The sequence below is a fragment of the Ascaphus truei genome, unplaced genomic scaffold (assembly GCF_040206685.1).
Source record: "Ascaphus truei isolate aAscTru1 unplaced genomic scaffold, aAscTru1.hap1 HAP1_SCAFFOLD_418, whole genome shotgun sequence".
NCBI classification, from domain to species: domain Eukaryota; kingdom Metazoa; phylum Chordata; class Amphibia; order Anura; family Ascaphidae; genus Ascaphus; species Ascaphus truei.
This window is the reverse complement of record NW_027456749.1, coordinates 125,194-142,967: the sequence shown is the minus strand read 5'-3', so window position 1 is coordinate 142,967 and position 17,774 is coordinate 125,194. Positions and strand designations below refer to the sequence as shown.

Here is a 17,774-nt window from a genome sequence, read left to right as displayed (position 1 = left end):
CTAAGATGGGGATACTTGCATTACCCCTCCCCACTTAACACCTTAGTTGGCCGAAGCCTTTTAACTCCGTACTTTTTCAGAAATCTTGGCTCTGAGTCAACGGTGTATCTTACAATCCGGGATAAATATGCGTCGCTTACCTCGCAGGAATTTCCTGCTATGCATTTCTAAAGTACAGTGATTACAAATTCAGTGTTTCCTCTGTTCTGGCCGTCTGAATGAAAATCCCCTTATGCCTATACTGTTGGAACAATTAAAATAGGGGGACTTTCATTCATCAATTTTATATAACTTTGTAAAAATTACGCTATATACTTTTTCATGATTTTACCCGACCAGCGCTCACAGCAAATCTCAGCGCGCTAGGAGCTTCCAAGCAGAAGTTAGCTAAAAGCCGTTTGCTCTGCTGCGGGCTGCTTGCTGGGTTTTAAAACCATTTTTCCTTTGCACGGTTACAGGGGAAACACAGGAATACATTTCATAGTTAGAAATAACATTATTCTCGCCACCTTATACCTGGTGGGAGACACACATACATGTTATTACAATCACAGGGTTACTGCCGTTACTGGGTCGCAGAGATGACAATCTACAATTCCCCAATAAGGCTCAGGGACACCCAGCCCGGCATAATACCTTTATTTACTGGCCTGGGTACCCCTTCACCTGGAGTGAATGACCCCATAACCCTGTCCCCTGGGGTGCAGAGGGGGATGCAGGTGGGGGTGAGGGGGGATGCAGGTGGTGGTGAGGCAGATGCAGGTGATGGCGAGGGGGATGCAGGAGGTGGTGAAGGGGTGCAGAGGGGGATGCAGGTGGTGGTGAGGGGGATGCAGGAGCTGGTGATGGGGTGCAGAGGGGGATGCATGTGCTGGTGAGGGGGATGCATGTGGTGGTGAAGGGGATGCAGGAGGTGGTGAGGGGGATGCAGGAGATGGTGAGGGGGATGCAGGAGGTTGTGAGGGGGATGCTGGTGGTGGTGAGGGGGATGCAGGAGGTGGTGAGGGGGATGCAGGTGGTGGTGAGGGGGATGCAGGAGGTGGTGAGGGGGATGCAGGAGATGGTGAGGGGGATGCAGGTGGTGGTGAGGGGGATGCAGGAGATGGTGAGGGGGATGCAGGAGATGGTGAGGGGGATTCAGATGGTGGTGAGGGGGATGCAGGTGGTGAGTGTGAGGCTGCTGGAGATGGTGAGGGGGATGCAGGTGGTGAGTGTGAGGGGGATGCAGGTGGTGGTGAGGGGGATGCAGGTGGTGGTGAGGGGGATGCAGGAGGTGGTGAGGGGGATGCAGGTGGTGGTGAGGGGGATGCAGGTGGTGGTGAGGGGGATGCAGGTGGTGAGTGTGAGGGGGATGCAGGTGGTGAGTGTGAGGGGGATGCAGGAGATGGTGAGGGGGATGCAGGTGGTGAGTGTGAGGGGGATGCAGGAGATGGTGAGGGGGATGCAGGGGGTGAGTGTGAGGGGGATGCAGGTGGTGAGTGTGAGGGGGATGCAGGTGGTGAGTGTGAGGGGGATGCAGGTGGTGAGTGTGAGGGGGATGCCGGTGGTGAGTGTGAGGGGGATGCAGGTGGTGAGTGTGAGGGGGATGCAGGTGGTGAGTGTGAGGGGGATGCAGGTGGTGAGTGTGAGGGGGATCCAGGTGGTGAGTGTGAGGGGGATGCAGGTGGTGAGTGTGAGGGGGAAGCAGGTGGTGAGTGTGAGGGGGATGCAGGTGGTGAGTGTGAGGGGGATGCAGGTGGTGAGTGTGAGGGGGATGCAGGAGGTGAGTGTGAGGGGGATGCAGGTGGTGAGTGTGAGGGGGATGCAGGAGGTGAGTGTAAGGGGGGTGCAGGTGGTGAGTGTGAGGGGGATGCAGGTGGTGAGTGTGAGGGGGATGCAGGTGGTGAGTGTGAGGGGGATGCAGGTGGTGAGTGTGAGGGGGATGCAGGTAGTGAGTGTGAGGGGGATGCAGGTGGTGAGTGTGAGGGGGATGCAGGTGGTGAGTGTGAGGGGGATGCAGGTGGCGGTGAGGGGGATGCAGGTGGCGGTGAGGGGGATGCAGGTGGTGAGTGTGAGGGGGATGCAGGTGGTGAGTGTGAGGGGGATGCCAGTGGTGAGTGTGAGGGGGATGCAGGTGGTGAGTGTGAGGGGGATGCAGGTGGTGAGTGTGAGGGGGATGCAGGTGGTGAGTGTGAGGGGGATGCAGGTGGTGAGTGTGAGGGGGATGCAGGAGGTGAGTGTGAGGGGGATGCAGGTGGTGAGTGTGAGGGGGATGCAGGAGGTGAGTGTAAGGGGGGTGCAGGAGGTGAGTGTGAGGGGGATGCAGGAGGTGAGTGTGAGGGGGGTGCAGGTGGTGAGTGTAAGGGGGGTGCAGGAGGTGAGTGTGAGGGGGATGCAGGAGGTGAGTGTGAGGGGGGTGCAGGAGGTGAGTGTGAGGGGGGTGCAGGTGGTGAGTGTAAGGGGGGTGCAGGTGGTGAGTGTGAGGCTGCTGGATAGGCTACAAATAGAGTTGTGGTTTTATTACATAACTTTGTTCTAACTTGTCTGAAGTGAAATAAAGCCTTTAGGGCTAGGCATGTGCCACGCTAGGCATGTGCCACGCTAGGCATGTGCCACGCTAGGCATGTGCCACGCTAGGCATGTGCCACGCTAGGCATTTGCCACAGTAGGCATGTGCCACGCTAGGCATTTGCCACAGTAGGCATGTGCCACGCTAGGCATGTGCCACGGTAGGCCAGGTCATTTAACACCATTTATATTTAAGGGATCAGTGACAGTGTAAAACAAGGCAGTGAAATAAAATGAGGTTATTTTGGATAAGACCTCGGAAACACACAAGAATACAAAATACAAAAATATACACACTTACGGGGTCTGGGGAATGAAACCTACCTTTCCCAGGTGCAGGGACCCACTTCAAATGGGTTACCCCGGTCTGCTTCTCTGCTTCAGAATATCAGAGTGCTGAACACACAGCAGCCCCTCTGACCTGTATCTCCAGCTGGTCACAGTCCAACTCCACACTCCTTCCCAGAGTGTCTCACATGGTCTCCATGGTCTCTCCCCCTGATAGTCTCTTTTGCTCTGATCAGCAGCACCCCTTATATAGCCCTCTGTGGCTATCCTTTACATGGGAGGGGGGGCTACTGGCCAATCAGAGCACCGATTAAGTTGGTGCCACAAAAGCCAGAGGAGGGGCGTGCTAAGGCACTCAAGACCTCCCACTGGGTAGGGGCCTCAGAGTCTGGGCAGAACAATGCTTTTACTCCCAGTTCGGATCAGCAGCATTTCACCCCTCCCCAGGAGTCCTGACACCTAGCTGCCCCAACCCTGGTTTTAATCCCATCATTTCTATGGGGAGTTTCAACTAAGTGGATTGCTTAGTCTTTCTCCATGGAAATGACAGTAACAGTGGAATATCTTATTTACTTTCCTGCTAACTTTCCGGCTAACACCCAAAGCACATTACAGTGATTACACACAGACCACAAATCCCATCATAAGACAATGCCGGCTTTCCAAACTGGGGGAAGGATTGTCACAAGGAACAAAGAATCCATGCTTGGAAATACATTCTTACAGACCTGGGTTACCATATTGGGGTCTGTATGATCTGGGTACTATATGTCCCCTCGTTCCTTCTATCCCGCGGTGAGGTACATATTGGGGTCTGTATGATCTGGGTACTATATGTCCCCTCGTTCCTTCTATCCCGCGGTGAGGTGTATATTGGGGTCTGTATGATCTGGGTACTATATGTCCCCTCGTTCCTTCTATCCCGCGGTGAGGTGCATATTGGGGTCTGTATGATCTGGGTACTATACGTCCCCTCGTTCCTTCTATCCCGCGGTGAGGTGCATATTGGGGTCTGTATGATCTGGGTACTATATGTCCCCTCGTTCCTTCTATCCCGCGGTGAGGTGCATATTGGGGTCTGTATGATCTGGGTACTATACGTCCCCTCGTTCCTTCTATCCCGCGGTGAGGTGTATATTGGGGTCTGTATGATCTGGGTACTATATGTCACCTCGTTCCTTCTATCCTGCGGTGAGGTGCATATTGGGGTCTGTATGATCTGGGTACTATATGTCCCCTCGTTCCTTCTATCCTGCGGTGAGGTGCATATTGGGGTCTGTATGATCTGGGTACTATACGTCCCCTCGTTCCTTCTATCCCGGGGTGAGGTGCATATTGGGGTCTGTATGATCTGGGTACTATACGTCCCCTCGTTCCTTCTATCCCGCGGTGAGGTGCATATTGGGGTCTGTATGATCTGGGTACTATACGTCCCCTCGTTCCTTCTATCCCGCGGTGAGGTGCATATTGGGGTCTGTATGATCTGGGTACTATACGTCCCCTCGTTCCTTCTATCCCGCGGTGAGGTGCATATTGGGGTCTGTATGATCTGGGTACTATATGTCCCCTCGTTCCTTCTATCCCGCGGTGAGGTGCATATTGGGGTCTGTATGATCTGGGTACTATATGTCCCCTCGTTCCTTCTATCCCGCGGTGAGGTGCATATTGGGGTCTGTATGATCTGGGTACTATATGTCCCCTCGTTCCTTCTATCCCGCGGTGAGGTGCATATTGGGGTCTGTATGATCTGGGTACTATACGTCCCCTCGTTCCTTCTATCCCGCGGTGAGGTGTATATTGGGGTCTGTATGATCTGGGTACTATATGTCCCCTCGTTCCTTCTATCCTGCGGTGAGGTGCATATTGGGGTCTGTATGATCTGGGTACTATATGTCCCCTCGTTCCTTCTATCCTGCGGTGAGGTGCATATTGGGGTCTGTATGATCTGGGTACTATACGTCCCCTCGTTCCTTCTATCCCGGGGTGAGGTGCATATTGGGGTCTGTATGATCTGGGTACTATACGTCCCCTCGTTCCTTCTATCCCGCGGTGAGGTGCATATTGGGGTCTGTATGATCTGGGTACTATACGTCCCCTCGTTCCTTCTATCCCGCGGTGAGGTGCATATTGGGGTCTGTATGATCTGGGTACTATACGTCCCCTCGTTCCTTCTATCCCGCGGTGAGGTGCATATTGGGGTCTGTATGATCTGGGAACTATACGTCCCCTCGTTCCTTCTATCCCGCGGTGAGGTGCATATTGGGGTCTGTATGATCTGGGTACTATACGTCCCCTCGTTCCTTCTATCCCGCGGTGAGGTGCATATTGGGGTCTGTATGATCTGGGTACTATATGTCCCCTCGTTCCTTCTATCCCGCGGTGAGGTGCATATTGGGGTCTGTATGATCTGGGTACTATATGTCCCCTCGTTCCTTCTATCCCGCGGTGAGGTGCATATTGGGGTCTGTATGATCTGGGTACTATACGTCCCCTCGTTCCTTCGATCCCACGGTGAGGTGCATATTGGGGTCTGTATGATCTGGGTACTATATGTCCCCTCGTTCCTTCTATCCCGCGGTGAGGTGTAAATTGGGGTCTGTATGATCTGGGTACTATATGTCCCCTCGTTCCTTCTATCCAGCAGTGAGGTGCATATTGGGGTCTGTATGATCTGGGTACTATACGTCCCCTCGTTCCTTCTATCTCGCGGTGAGGTGCATATTGGGGTCTGTATGATCTGGGTACTATATGTCCCCTTGTTCCTTCTATCCCACGGTGAGGTGCATATTGGGGTCTGTATGATCTGGGTACTATACAGTATGTCCCCTCGTTCCTTCTATCCCGCGGTGAGGTGCATATTGGGGTCTGTATGATCTGGGTACTATACATCCCCTCGTTCCTTCTATCCCGGGGTGAGGTGCATATTGGGGTCTGTATGATCTGGGTACTATACGTCCCCTCGTTCCTTCTATCCCGCGGTGAGGTGTATATTGGGGTCTGTATGATCTGTGTACTATACGTCCCCTCTTTCCTTCTATCCCGTGGTGAGGTGCATATTGGGGTCTGTATGATCTGGGTACTATATGTCCCCTCGTTCCTTCTATCCCGCGGTGAGGTGCATATTGGGGCCTGTATGATCTGGGTACTATACGTCCCCTCGTTCCTTCTATCCCGCGGTGAGGTGCATATTGGGGTCTGTATGATCTGGGTACTATACGTCCCCTCGTTCCTTCTATCCCGCGGTGAGGTGCATATTGGGGTCTGTATGATCTGGGTACTATATGTCCCCTCGTTCCTTCTATCCCGCGGTGAGGTGCATATTGGGGTCTGTATGATCTGGGTACTATACGTCCCCTCGTTCCTTCTATCCCGCGGTGAGGTGCATATTGGGGTCTGTATGATCTGGGTACTATATGTCCCCTCGTTCCTTCTATCCCGCGGTGAGGTGCATATTGGGGTCTGTATGATCTGGGTACTATACGTCCCCTCGTTCCTTCTATCCCACGGTGAGGTGCATATTGGGGTCTGTATGATCTGGGTACTATACGTCCCCTCGTTCCTTCTATCCCGCGGTGAGGTGCATATTGGGGTCTGTATGATCTGGGTACTATATGTCCCCTCGTTCCTTCTATCCCGCGGTGAGGTGCATATTGGGGTCTGTATGATCTGGGTACTATACGTCCCCTCGTTCCTTCTATCCCGCGGTGAGGTGCATATTGGGGTCTGTATGATCTGGGTACTATATGTCCCCTCGTTCCTTCTATCCCGCGGTGAGGTGCATATTGGGGTCTGTATGATCTGGGTACTATACGTCCCCTCGTTCCTTCTATCCCGCGGTGAGGTGCATATTGGGGTCTGTATGATCTGGGTACTATATGTCCCCTCGTTCCTTCTATCCCGCGGTGAGGTGCATATTGGGGTCTGTATGATCTGGGTACTATATGTCCCCTCGTTCCTTCTATCCCGCGGTGAGGTGCATATTGGGGTCTGTATGATCTGGGTACTATATGTCCCCTCGTTCCTTCTATCCCGCGGTGAGGTGCATATTGGGGTCTGTATGATCTGGGTACTATACGTCCCCTCGTTCCTTCTATCCCGTGGTGAGGTGCATATTGGGGTCTGTATGATCTGGGTACTATACGTCCCCTCGTTCCTTCTATCCCGCGGTGAGGTGCATATTGGGGTCTGTATGATCTGGGTACTATATGTCCCCTCGTTCCTTCTATCCCGCGGCGAGGTGCATATTGGGGTCTGTATGATCTGGGTACTATACGTCCCCTCGTTCCTTCTATCCCGCGATGAGGTGCATATTGGGGTCTGTATGATCTGGGTACTATATGTCCCCTCGTTCCTTCTATCCCGCGGTGAGGTGCATATTGGTGTCTGTATGATCTGGGTACTATATGTCCCCTCGTTCCTTCTATCCCGCGGTGAGGTGCATATTGGGGTCTGTATGATCTGGGTACTATATGTCCCCTCGTTCCTTCTATCCCGCGGTGAGGTGCATATTGGGGTCTGTATGATCTGGGTACTATACGTCCCCTCGTTCCTTCTATCCCGTGGTGAGGTGCATATTGGGGTCTGTATGATCTGGGTACTATACGTCCCCTCGTTCCTTCTATCCCGCGGTGAGGTGCATATTGGGGTCTGTATGATCTGGGTACTATATGTCCCCTCGTTCCTTCTATCCCGCGGCGAGGTGCATATTGGGGTCTGTATGATCTGGGTACTATACGTCCCCTCGTTCCTTCTATCCCGCGGTGAGGTGCATATTGGGGTCTGTATGATCTGGGTACTATAAGTCCCCTCGTTCCTTCTATCCCGCGGTGAGGTGCATATTGGGGTCTGTATGATCTGGGTACTATACGTCCCCTCGTTCCTTCTATCCCGCGGTGAGGTGCATATTGGGGTCTGTATGATCTGGGTACTATACGTCCCCTCGTTCCTTCTATCCCGCGGTGAGGTGCATATTGGGGTCTGTATGATCTGGGTACTATATGTCCCCTCGTTCCTTCTATCCCGCGGTGAGGTGCAGATTGGGGTCTGTATGATCTGGGTACTATACGTCCCCTCGTTCCTTCTATCCCGCGGTGAGGTGCATATTGGGGTCTGTATGATCTGGGTACTATACGTCCCCTCGTTCCTTCTATCCCGCGGTGAGGTGCATATTGGGGTCTGTATGATCTGGGTACTATATGTCCCCTGGTTCCTTCTATCCCGCGGTGAGGTGCATATTGGGGTCTGTATGATCTGGGTACTATACGTCCCCTCGTTCCTTCTATCCCGCGGTGAGGTACATATTGGGGTCTGTATGATCTGGGTACTATATGTCCCCTCGTTCCTTCTATCCCGCGGTGAGGTGCATATTGGGGTCTGTATGATCTGGGTACTATAAGTCCCCTCGTTCCTTCTATCCCGCGGTGAGGTGCATATTGGGGTCTGTATGATCTGGGTACTATATGTCCCCTCGTTCCTTCTATCCCGCGGTGAGGTGCATATTGGGGTCTGTATGATCTGGGTACTATAAGTCCCCTCGTTCCTTCTATCCCGCGGTGAGGTGCATATTGGGGTCTGTATGATCTGGGTACTATATGTCCCCTCGTTCCTTCTATCCCGCGGTGAGGTGCATATTGGGGTCTGTATGATCTGGGTACAATACGTCCCCTCGTTCCTTCTATCCCGCGGTGAGGTGCATATTGGGGTCTGTATGATCTGGGTACTATATGTCCCCTCGTTCCTTCTATCCCGCGGTGAGGTGCATATTGGGGTCTGTATGATCTGGGTACTATACGTCCCCTCGTTCCTTCTATCCCGCGGTGAGGTGCATATTGGGGTCTGTATGATCTGGGTACTATATGTTCCCCTCGTTCCTTCTATCCCGCGGTGAGGTGCATATTGGGGTCTGTATGATCTGGGTACTATATGTCCCCTCGTTCCTTCTATCCCACGGTGAGGTGCATATTGGGGTCTGTATGATCTGGGTACTATACGTCCCCTCGTTCCTTCTATCCCGCGGTGAGGTGCATATTGGGGTCTGTATGATCTGGGTACTATACGTCCCCTCGTTCCTTCTATCCCGCGGTGAGGTGCATATTGGGGTCTGTATGATCTGGGTACTATATGTCCCCTCGTTCCTTCTATCCCGCGGTGAGGTGCATATTGGGGTCTGTATGATCTGGGTACTATATGTCCCCTCGTTCCTTCTATCCCGCGGTGAGGTGCATATTGGGGTCTGTATGATCTGGGTACTATATGTCTCCTCGTTCCTTCTATCCCGCGGTGAGGTGCATATTGGGGTCTGTATGATCTGGGTACTATAAGTCCCCTCGTTCCTTCTATCCCGCGGTGAGGTGCATATTGGGGTCTGTATGATCTGGGTACTATACGTCCCCTCGTTCCTTCTATCCCGCGATGAGGTGCATATTGGGGTCTGTATGATCTGGGTACTATACGTCCCCTCGTTCCTTCTATCCCGCGGTGAGGTGCATATTGGGCTCTGTATGATCTGGGTACTATAAGTCCCCTCGTTCCTTCTATCCCGCGGTGAGGTGCATATTGGGGTCTGTATGATCTGGGTACTATAAGTCCCCTCGTTCCTTCTATCCCGCGGTGAGGTGCATATTGGGGTCTGTATGATCTGGGTACTATATGTCTCCTCGTTCCTTCTATCCCGCGGTGAGGTGCATATTGGGGTCTGTATGATCTGGGTGTTCCTTCTATCCCGCGGTGAGGTGCATATTGGGGTCTGTATGATCTGGGTACTATATGTCCCCTCGTTCCTTCTATCCCGCGGTGAGGTGCATATTGGGGTCTGTATGATCTGGGTACTATACGTCCCCTCGTTCCTTCTATCCCGCGGTGAGGTGCATATTGGGGTCTGTATGATCTGGGTACTATACGTCCCCTCGTTCCTTCTATCCCGCGGTGAGGTGCATATTGGGGTCTGTATGATCTGGGTACTATATGTCCCCTCGTTCCTTCTATCCCGCGGTGAGGTGCATATTGGGGTCTGTATGATCTGGGTACTATATGTCCCCTCGTTCCTTCTATCCCGCGGTGAGGTGCATATTGGGGTCTGTATGATCTGGGTACTATATGTCCCCTCGTTCCTTCTATCCCGCGATGAGGTGCATATTGGGGTCTGTATGATCTGGGTACTATATGTCCCCTCGTTCCTTCTATCCCGCGGTGAGGTGCATATTGGGGTCTGTATGATCTGGGTACTATATGTCTCCTCGTTCCTTCTATCCCGCGGTGAGGTGCATATTGGGGTCTGTATGATCTGGGTACTATATGTCCCCTCGTTCCTTCTATCCCGCGGTGAGGTGCATATTGGGGTCTGTATGATCTGGGTACTATAAGTCCCCTCGTTCCTTCTATCCCGCGGTGAGGTGCATATTGGGGTCTGTATGATCTGGGTACTATACGTCCCCTCGTTCCTTCTATCCCGCGGTGAGGTGCATATTGGGGTCTGTATGATCTGGGTACTATAAGTCCCCTCGTTCCTTCTATCCCGCGGTGAGGTGCATATTGGGGTCTGTATGATCTGGGTACTATACGTCCCCTCGTTCCTTCTATCCCGCGGTGAGGTGCATATTGGGGTCTGTATGATCTGGGTACTATATGTCCCTCGTTCCTTCTATCCCGCGGTGAGGTGCATATTGGGGTCTGTATGATCTGGGTACTATATGTCCCCTCGTTCCTTCTATCCCGCGGTGAGGTGCATATTGGGGTGTGTATGATCTGGGTACTATACGTCCCCTCGTTCCTTCTATCCCGCGGTGAGGTGCATATTGGGGTCTGTATGATCTGGGTACTATATGTCCCCTCGTTCCTTCTATCCCGCGGTGAGGTGCATATTGGGGTCTGTATGATCTGGGTACTATATGTCCCCTCGTTCCTTCTATCCCGCGGTGAGGTGCATATTGGGGTCTGTATGATCTGGGTACTATACGTCCCCTCGTTCCTTCTATCCCGCGGTGAGGTGCATATTGGGGTCTGTATGATCTGGGTACTATATGTTCCCCTCGTTCCTTCTATCCCGCGGTGAGGTGCATATTGGGGTCTGTATGATCTGGGTACTATATGTCCCCTCGTTCCTTCTATCCCACGGTGAGGTGCATATTGGGGTCTGTATGATCTGGGTACTATACGTCCCCTCGTTCCTTCTATCCCGCGGTGAGGTGCATATTGGGGTCTGTATGATCTGGGTACTATACGTCCCCTCGTTCCTTCTATCCCGCGGTGAGGTGCATATTGGGGTCTGTATGATCTGGGTACTATATGTCCCCTCGTTCCTTCTATCCCGCGGTGAGGTGCATATTGGGGTCTTTATGATCTGGGTACTATATGTCCCCTCGTTCCTTCTATCCCGCGGTGAGGTGCATATTGGGGTCTGTATGATCTGGGTACTATATGTCTCCTCGTTCCTTCTATCCCGCGGTGAGGTGCATATTGGGGTCTGTATGATCTGGGTACTATACGTCCCCTCGTTCCTTCTATCCCGCGGTGAGGTGCATATTGGGGTCTGTATGATCTGGGTACTATACGTCCCCTCGTTCCTTCTATCCCGCGGTGAGGTGCATATTGGGGTCTGTATGATCTGGGTACTATAAGTCCCCTCGTTCCTTTTATCCCGCGGTGAGGTGCATATTGGGGTCTGTATGATCTGGGTACTATAAGTCCCCTCGTTCCTTCTATCCCGCGGTGAGGTGCATATTGGGGTCTGTATGATCTGGGTACTATATGTCTCCTCGTTCCTTCTATCCCGCGGTGAGGTGCATATTGGGGTCTGTATGATCTGGGTGTTCCTTCTATCCCGCGGTGAGGTGCATATTGGGGTCTGTATGATCTGGGTACTATATGTCCCCTCGTTCCTTCTATCCCGCGGTGAGGTGCATATTGGGGTCTGTATGATCTGGGTACTATACGTCCCCTCGTTCCTTCTATCCCGCGGTGAGGTGCATATTGGGGTCTGTATGATCTGGGTACTATACGTCCCCTCGTTCCTTCTATCCCGCGGTGAGGTGCATATTGGGGTCTGTATGATCTGGGTACTATATGTCCCCTCGTTCCTTCTATCCCGCGGTGAGGTGCATATTGGGGTCTGTATGATCTGGGTACTATATGTCCCCTCGTTCCTTCTATCCCGCGGTGAGGTGCATATTGGGGTCTGTATGATCTGGGTACTATATGTCCCCTCGTTCCTTCTATCCCGCGATGAGGTGCATATTGGGGTCTGTATGATCTGGGTACTATATGTCCCCTCGTTCCTTCTATCCCGCGGTGAGGTGCATATTGGGGTCTGTATGATCTGGGTACTATATGTCCCCTCGTTCCTTCTATCCCGCGGTGAGGTGCATATTGGGGTCTGTATGATCTGGGTACTATATGTCCCCTCGTTCCTTCTATCCCGCGGTGAGGTGCATATTGGGGTCTGTATGATCTGGGTACTATAAGTCCCCTCGTTCCTTATATCCCGCGGTGAGGTGCATATTGGGGTCTGTATGATCTGGGTACTATATGTCCCCTCGTTCCTTCTATCCCGCGGTGAGGTGTACATTGGGGTCTGTATGATCTGGGTACTATATGTCCCCTCGTTCCTTCTATCCCGCGGTGAGGTGCATATTGGGGTCTGTATGATCTGGGTACTATATGTCTCCTCGTTCCTTCTATCCCGCGGTGAGGTGCATATTGGGGTCTGTATGATCTGGGTACTATAAGTCCCCTCGTTCCTTCTATCCCGCGGTGAGGTGCATATTGGGGTCTGTATGATCTGGGTACTATAAGTCCCCTCGTTCCTTCTATCCCGCGGTGAGGTGCATATTGGGGTCTGTATGATCTGGGTACTATACGTCCCCTCGTTCCTTCTATCCCGCGGTGAGGTGCATATTGGGGTCTGTATGATCTGGGTACTATATGTCCCCTCGTTCCTTCTATCCCGCGGTGAGGTGCATATTGGGGTCTGTATGATCTGGGTACTATATGTCCCCTCGTTCCTTCTATCCCGCGGTGAGGTGCATATTGGGGTCTGTATGATCTGGGTACTATACGTCCCCTCGTTCCTTCTATCCCGCGGTGAGGTGCATATTGGGGTCTGTATGATCTGGGTACTATATGTCCCCTCGTTCCTTCTATCCCGCGGTGAGGTGCATATTGGGGTCTGTATGATCTGGGTACTATACGTCCCCTCGTTCCTTCTATCCCGCGGTGAGGTGCATATTGGGGTCTGTATGATCTGGGTACTATATGTCCCCTCGTTCCTTCTATCCCGCGGTGAGGTGCATATTGGGGTCTGTATGATCTGGGTACTATACGTCCCCTCGTTCCTTCTATCCCGCGGTGAGGTGCATATTGGGGTCTGTATGATCTGGGTACTATAAGTCCCCTCGTTCCTTCTATCCCGCGGTGAGGTGCATATTGGGGTCTGTATGATCTGGGTACTATATGTCCCCTCGTTCCTTCAATCCCGCGGTGAGGTGCATATTGGGGTCTGTATGATCTGGGTACTATATGTCCCCTTGTTCCTTCTATCCTGCGGTGAGGTGCATATTGGGGTCTGTATGATCTGGGTACTATATGTCCCCTCGTTCCTTCTATCCCGCGGTGAGGTGCATATTGGGGTCTGTATGATCTGGGTACTATATGTCCCCTCGTTCCTTCTATCCCGCGGTGAGGTGCATATTGGGGTCTGTATGATCTGGGTACTATATGTCCCCTCGTTCCTTCTATCCCGCGGTGAGGTGCATATTGGGGTCTGTATGATCTGGGTACTATATGTCCCCTCGTTCCTTCTATCCCGCGGTGAGGTGCATATTGGGGTCTGTATGATCTGGGTACTATACGTCCCCTCGTTCCTTCTATCCCGCCGTGAGGTGCATATTGGGGTCTGTATGATCTGGGTACTATATGTCCCCTCGTTCCTTCTATCCCGCGGTGAGGTGCATATTGGGGTCTGTATGATCTGGGTACTATATGTCCCCTCGTTCCTTCTATCCCGCGGTGAGGTGCATATTGGGGTCTGTATGATCTGGGTACTATATGTCCCCTCGTTCCTTCTATCCCGCGGTGAGGTGCATATTGGGGTCTGTATGATCTGGGTACTATACGTCCCCTCGTTCCTTCTATCCCGTGGTGAGGTGCATATTGGGGTCTGTATGATCTGGGTACTATACGTCCCCTCGTTCCTTCTATCCCGCGGTGAGGTGCATATTGGGGTCTGTATGATCTGGGTACTATACGTCCCCTCGTTCCTTCTATCCCGCGGTGAGGTGCATATTGGGGTCTGTATGATCTGGGTACTATATGTCCCCTCGTTCCTTCTATCCCGCGGTGAGGTGCATATTGGGGTCTGTATGATCTGGGTACTATACGTCCCCTCGTTCCTTCTATCCCGCGGTGAGGTGCATATTGGGGTCTGTATGATCTGGGTACTATACATCCCCTCGTTCCTTCTATCCCGCGGTGAGGTGCATATTGGGGTCTGTATGATCTGGGTACTATATGTCCCCTCGTTCCTTCTATCCCGCGGTGAGGTGCATATTGGGGTCTGTATGATCTGGGTACTATAAGTCCCCTCGTTCCTTCTATCCCGCGGTGAGGTGCATATTGGGGTCTGTATGATCTGGGTACTATAAGTCCCCTCGTTCCTTCTATCCCGCGGTGAGGTGCATATTGGGGTCTGTATGATCTGGGTACTATATGTCCCCTCGTTCCTTCTATCCCGCGGTGAGGTGCATATTGGGGTCTGTATGATCTGGGTACTATATGTCCCCCCGTTCCTTCTATCCCGCGGCGAGGTGCATATTGGGGTCTGTATGATCTGGGTACTATACGTCCCCTCGTTCCTTCTATCCCGCGGTGAGGTGCATATTGGGGTCTGTATGATCTGGGTACTATATGTCCCCTCGTTCCTTCTATCCCGCGGTGAGGTGCATATTGGGGTCTGTATGATCTGGGTACTATAAGTCCCCTCGTTCCTTCTATCCCGCGGTGAGGTGCATATTGGGGTCTGTATGATCTGGGTACTATATGTCCCCTCGTTCCTTCTATCCCGCGGTGAGGTGCATATTGGGGTCTGTATGATCTGGGTACTATATGTCCCCTCGTTCCTTCTATCCCGCGGTGAGGTGCATATTGGGGTCTGTATGATCTGGGTACTATACGTCCCCTCGTTCCTTCTATCCCGCGGTGAGGTGCATATTGGGGTCTGTATGATCTGGGTACTATAAGTCCCCTCGTTCCTTCTATCCCGCGGTGAGGTGCATATTGGGGTATGTATGATCTGGGTACTATATGTCCCCTCGTTCCTTCTATCCCGCGGTGAGGTGCATATTGGGGTCTGTATGATCTGGGTACTATACATGTATTATCTTTAACTGTGCATGTAATATCTTGTATATAATGTATAACCCTGTTCACTTATGTAACTATGTATTTGTCATCTTAACTCTATGGCCACAAAAGAAGGGAGGGATAGGGAGTGATCACAAAATCATACTGACTGAATTGATTATGAATACACAATTATATATTGATAATCAAGATGCCCTTGATATGGACATGATAAGTCGAAATGAATTTGATTTTATGTACCCTAAGTCACCCACCGTGGCAACATTCTATACCTTACCCAAGGTACATTAACGGTTACTGTCCCCCCCTGGACGCCCAATCGTCTCGGTTAATAACTGTCTGTCAGAGGGCAGCAGCATCTACCTGGACAAGGTCCTGCGGGATTTTGTCATCAGTCTCCCATCATATGTGCAAGATACGAAAGATACATTGAAGAGACTGAATGGGATCCACATTACACCTGAGACCATCCTCGTGAGGTTAGATGTTGAGTCATTATACACCTCCATCATTCACGAGAATGGTCTGACTGCTGTCAAATATTTCTTGACGACACGAGACCGCAGGTTCAATAGACACAATTCATTTGTATTGGACCTGCTTAATTTTGTGTTAACTCATCATTATTTTGTTTTTGATGGTACTTATTACCACCAGACCCAGGGAACAGCTATGGGCACAGCCTGTGCACCCACATATGCGAACCTGTACCTGGGCTGGTGGGAATGTGTCCACGTCTTCAATGAGGAACTTTCTATGTATACTGACCACATTTCTATGTGGATCAGATACATAGATGATATCCTCCTTTTATGGGAGGGATCTCCAGAACTCCTTCATGACTTTGTAGAGCACCTTAACACCAATATGTTAAATTTGAGGCTGACCACTGTACTGAGTACTACTTCCATCACCTTCCTAGATCTGAATATATATGTCGATACCGACCAGAACATTCAAACAAAGGTCTTTAGGAAGAGTACAGCTACAAATCGTCTGCTACTGGCACAAAGCCAGCACCCTACTAGCCTTATAGCAGGTATCCCCACGGGGCAATAGCTCCGCTTAAGGAGAAACTGCTCTACAATACAGGAGTTCATTACACAATCTAAAGAATTACGATCTAGGTTTCTCAGTCGTCGATATAACATCAAAACACTTAATAAGGTTTATCCTCTGGCTCTGCATAGTGACAGGAACACTCTACTGTCTGCAAAAACTAAAAAAACTAAGGATAACACTATTAGATGTATTGGCACCTTCAACAAAAGATGGTGGGCAATTAAAAGGATTTTTTCCCCGACATTGGCATCTCCTCCAGGCAGATGTAGATCTAGCGAAGGTTATAGGCCCTAGAACTATCATTACTAGTAGGCGGTCCAAAAATTTGAGGGACTCTCTCGTCAATAGCCACTTTCAGCGGGCAAGGACAGAGACCTGGTTGAGTCCCATCAAAGGGATGTACAGTACCAATGTCAGGGGTGTAAAGCATGCAAACATGTTAACGTTGCTAAAACATTCGCTAACCATGACAATACTCATCAATATTGTGTGGACAGTTTTATCAACTGTCGAACTACCAACGTAATCTATCTTATCACTTGTAATTGTGGTAAGAGATACGTTGGTAAGACAACTAGGCAATTACGTAGACGTAAACTCCACTGAAACTCCAGTTGCCAGACATGTCACACAATTTCATAACGGTGATGTCAACAGCATCAAATTTATGGGTATATACCAACTTAAATGCCCTATGCCAGGGGGTAATACTGACCAAATGCTGCTCCGCATCGAAGCAGAATGGATTTACAAGTTAAAAACTAGAAGTCCCAATGGTCTCAATGAGGGGTTTACGTATACCCCGTTCAATTGAATTCTTTCTGATTTGATTTCATTTATTTATCAATACTCTGTATTATTTACATCCCAAACCAAGCTTTTTTGATTGCGCGGCTTTTTATTGTTCTGTATCCTGTTCACCATTCATTGCATTATCTACTATGTGATTAATCATGTTCAGCTTCCCTATTCCATTGTCTGCTATGTGAGACACCAGCTTCTGGTATTGACTTACAACGTTAGTGTTCAATAAATTTATTCAAAATTAGTGACTATATAACTAGAGTTATAAACCCACCTTTTTTTTAGGGTTTATTATGTGTGTAATTTATATATACATACACCTCATAGCAATATCCCTGCTGTATTAAATTTATCCGAGTACTTGTATGTATATATATATATATATACTTTATTTACTTTTCATTTTATTTTGTCTTTCACTATATTTTTTGTGACACATTGTATTCCGGATAGTGGTACCACAATAGATACTTCTAATGCCTGTTCCTTGTATGTTATCAGATTCCACCATTAGGACCAGTGTTCACCCAATATCTGTACTTAGATGTATGTTCCTTTCCCCATATAGCTGTAATTGCTGCCTTAGATGCCTTTATTAGCATCTATAGGATAGACTGACTAACAGCTTACATCTGCCCACTTGATACTCTATTCTCCGGTGTGCGCATGCGCATATAACATTAGCTAGACTCTATCATTTGTTTCAGTCTTGGCGCATG

At 50.6% G+C, this 17,774-nt stretch overlaps 1 protein-coding gene across 1 annotated transcript in view; it reads right to left on the bottom strand.

Moving 5' to 3' along the window:
* Positions 1–17,774, bottom strand: part of LOC142484010 (fibronectin type III domain-containing protein 4-like) — a 134,470-nt gene that overhangs the window by 3,883 nt on the left and 112,813 nt on the right. The window lies entirely within an intron of this gene.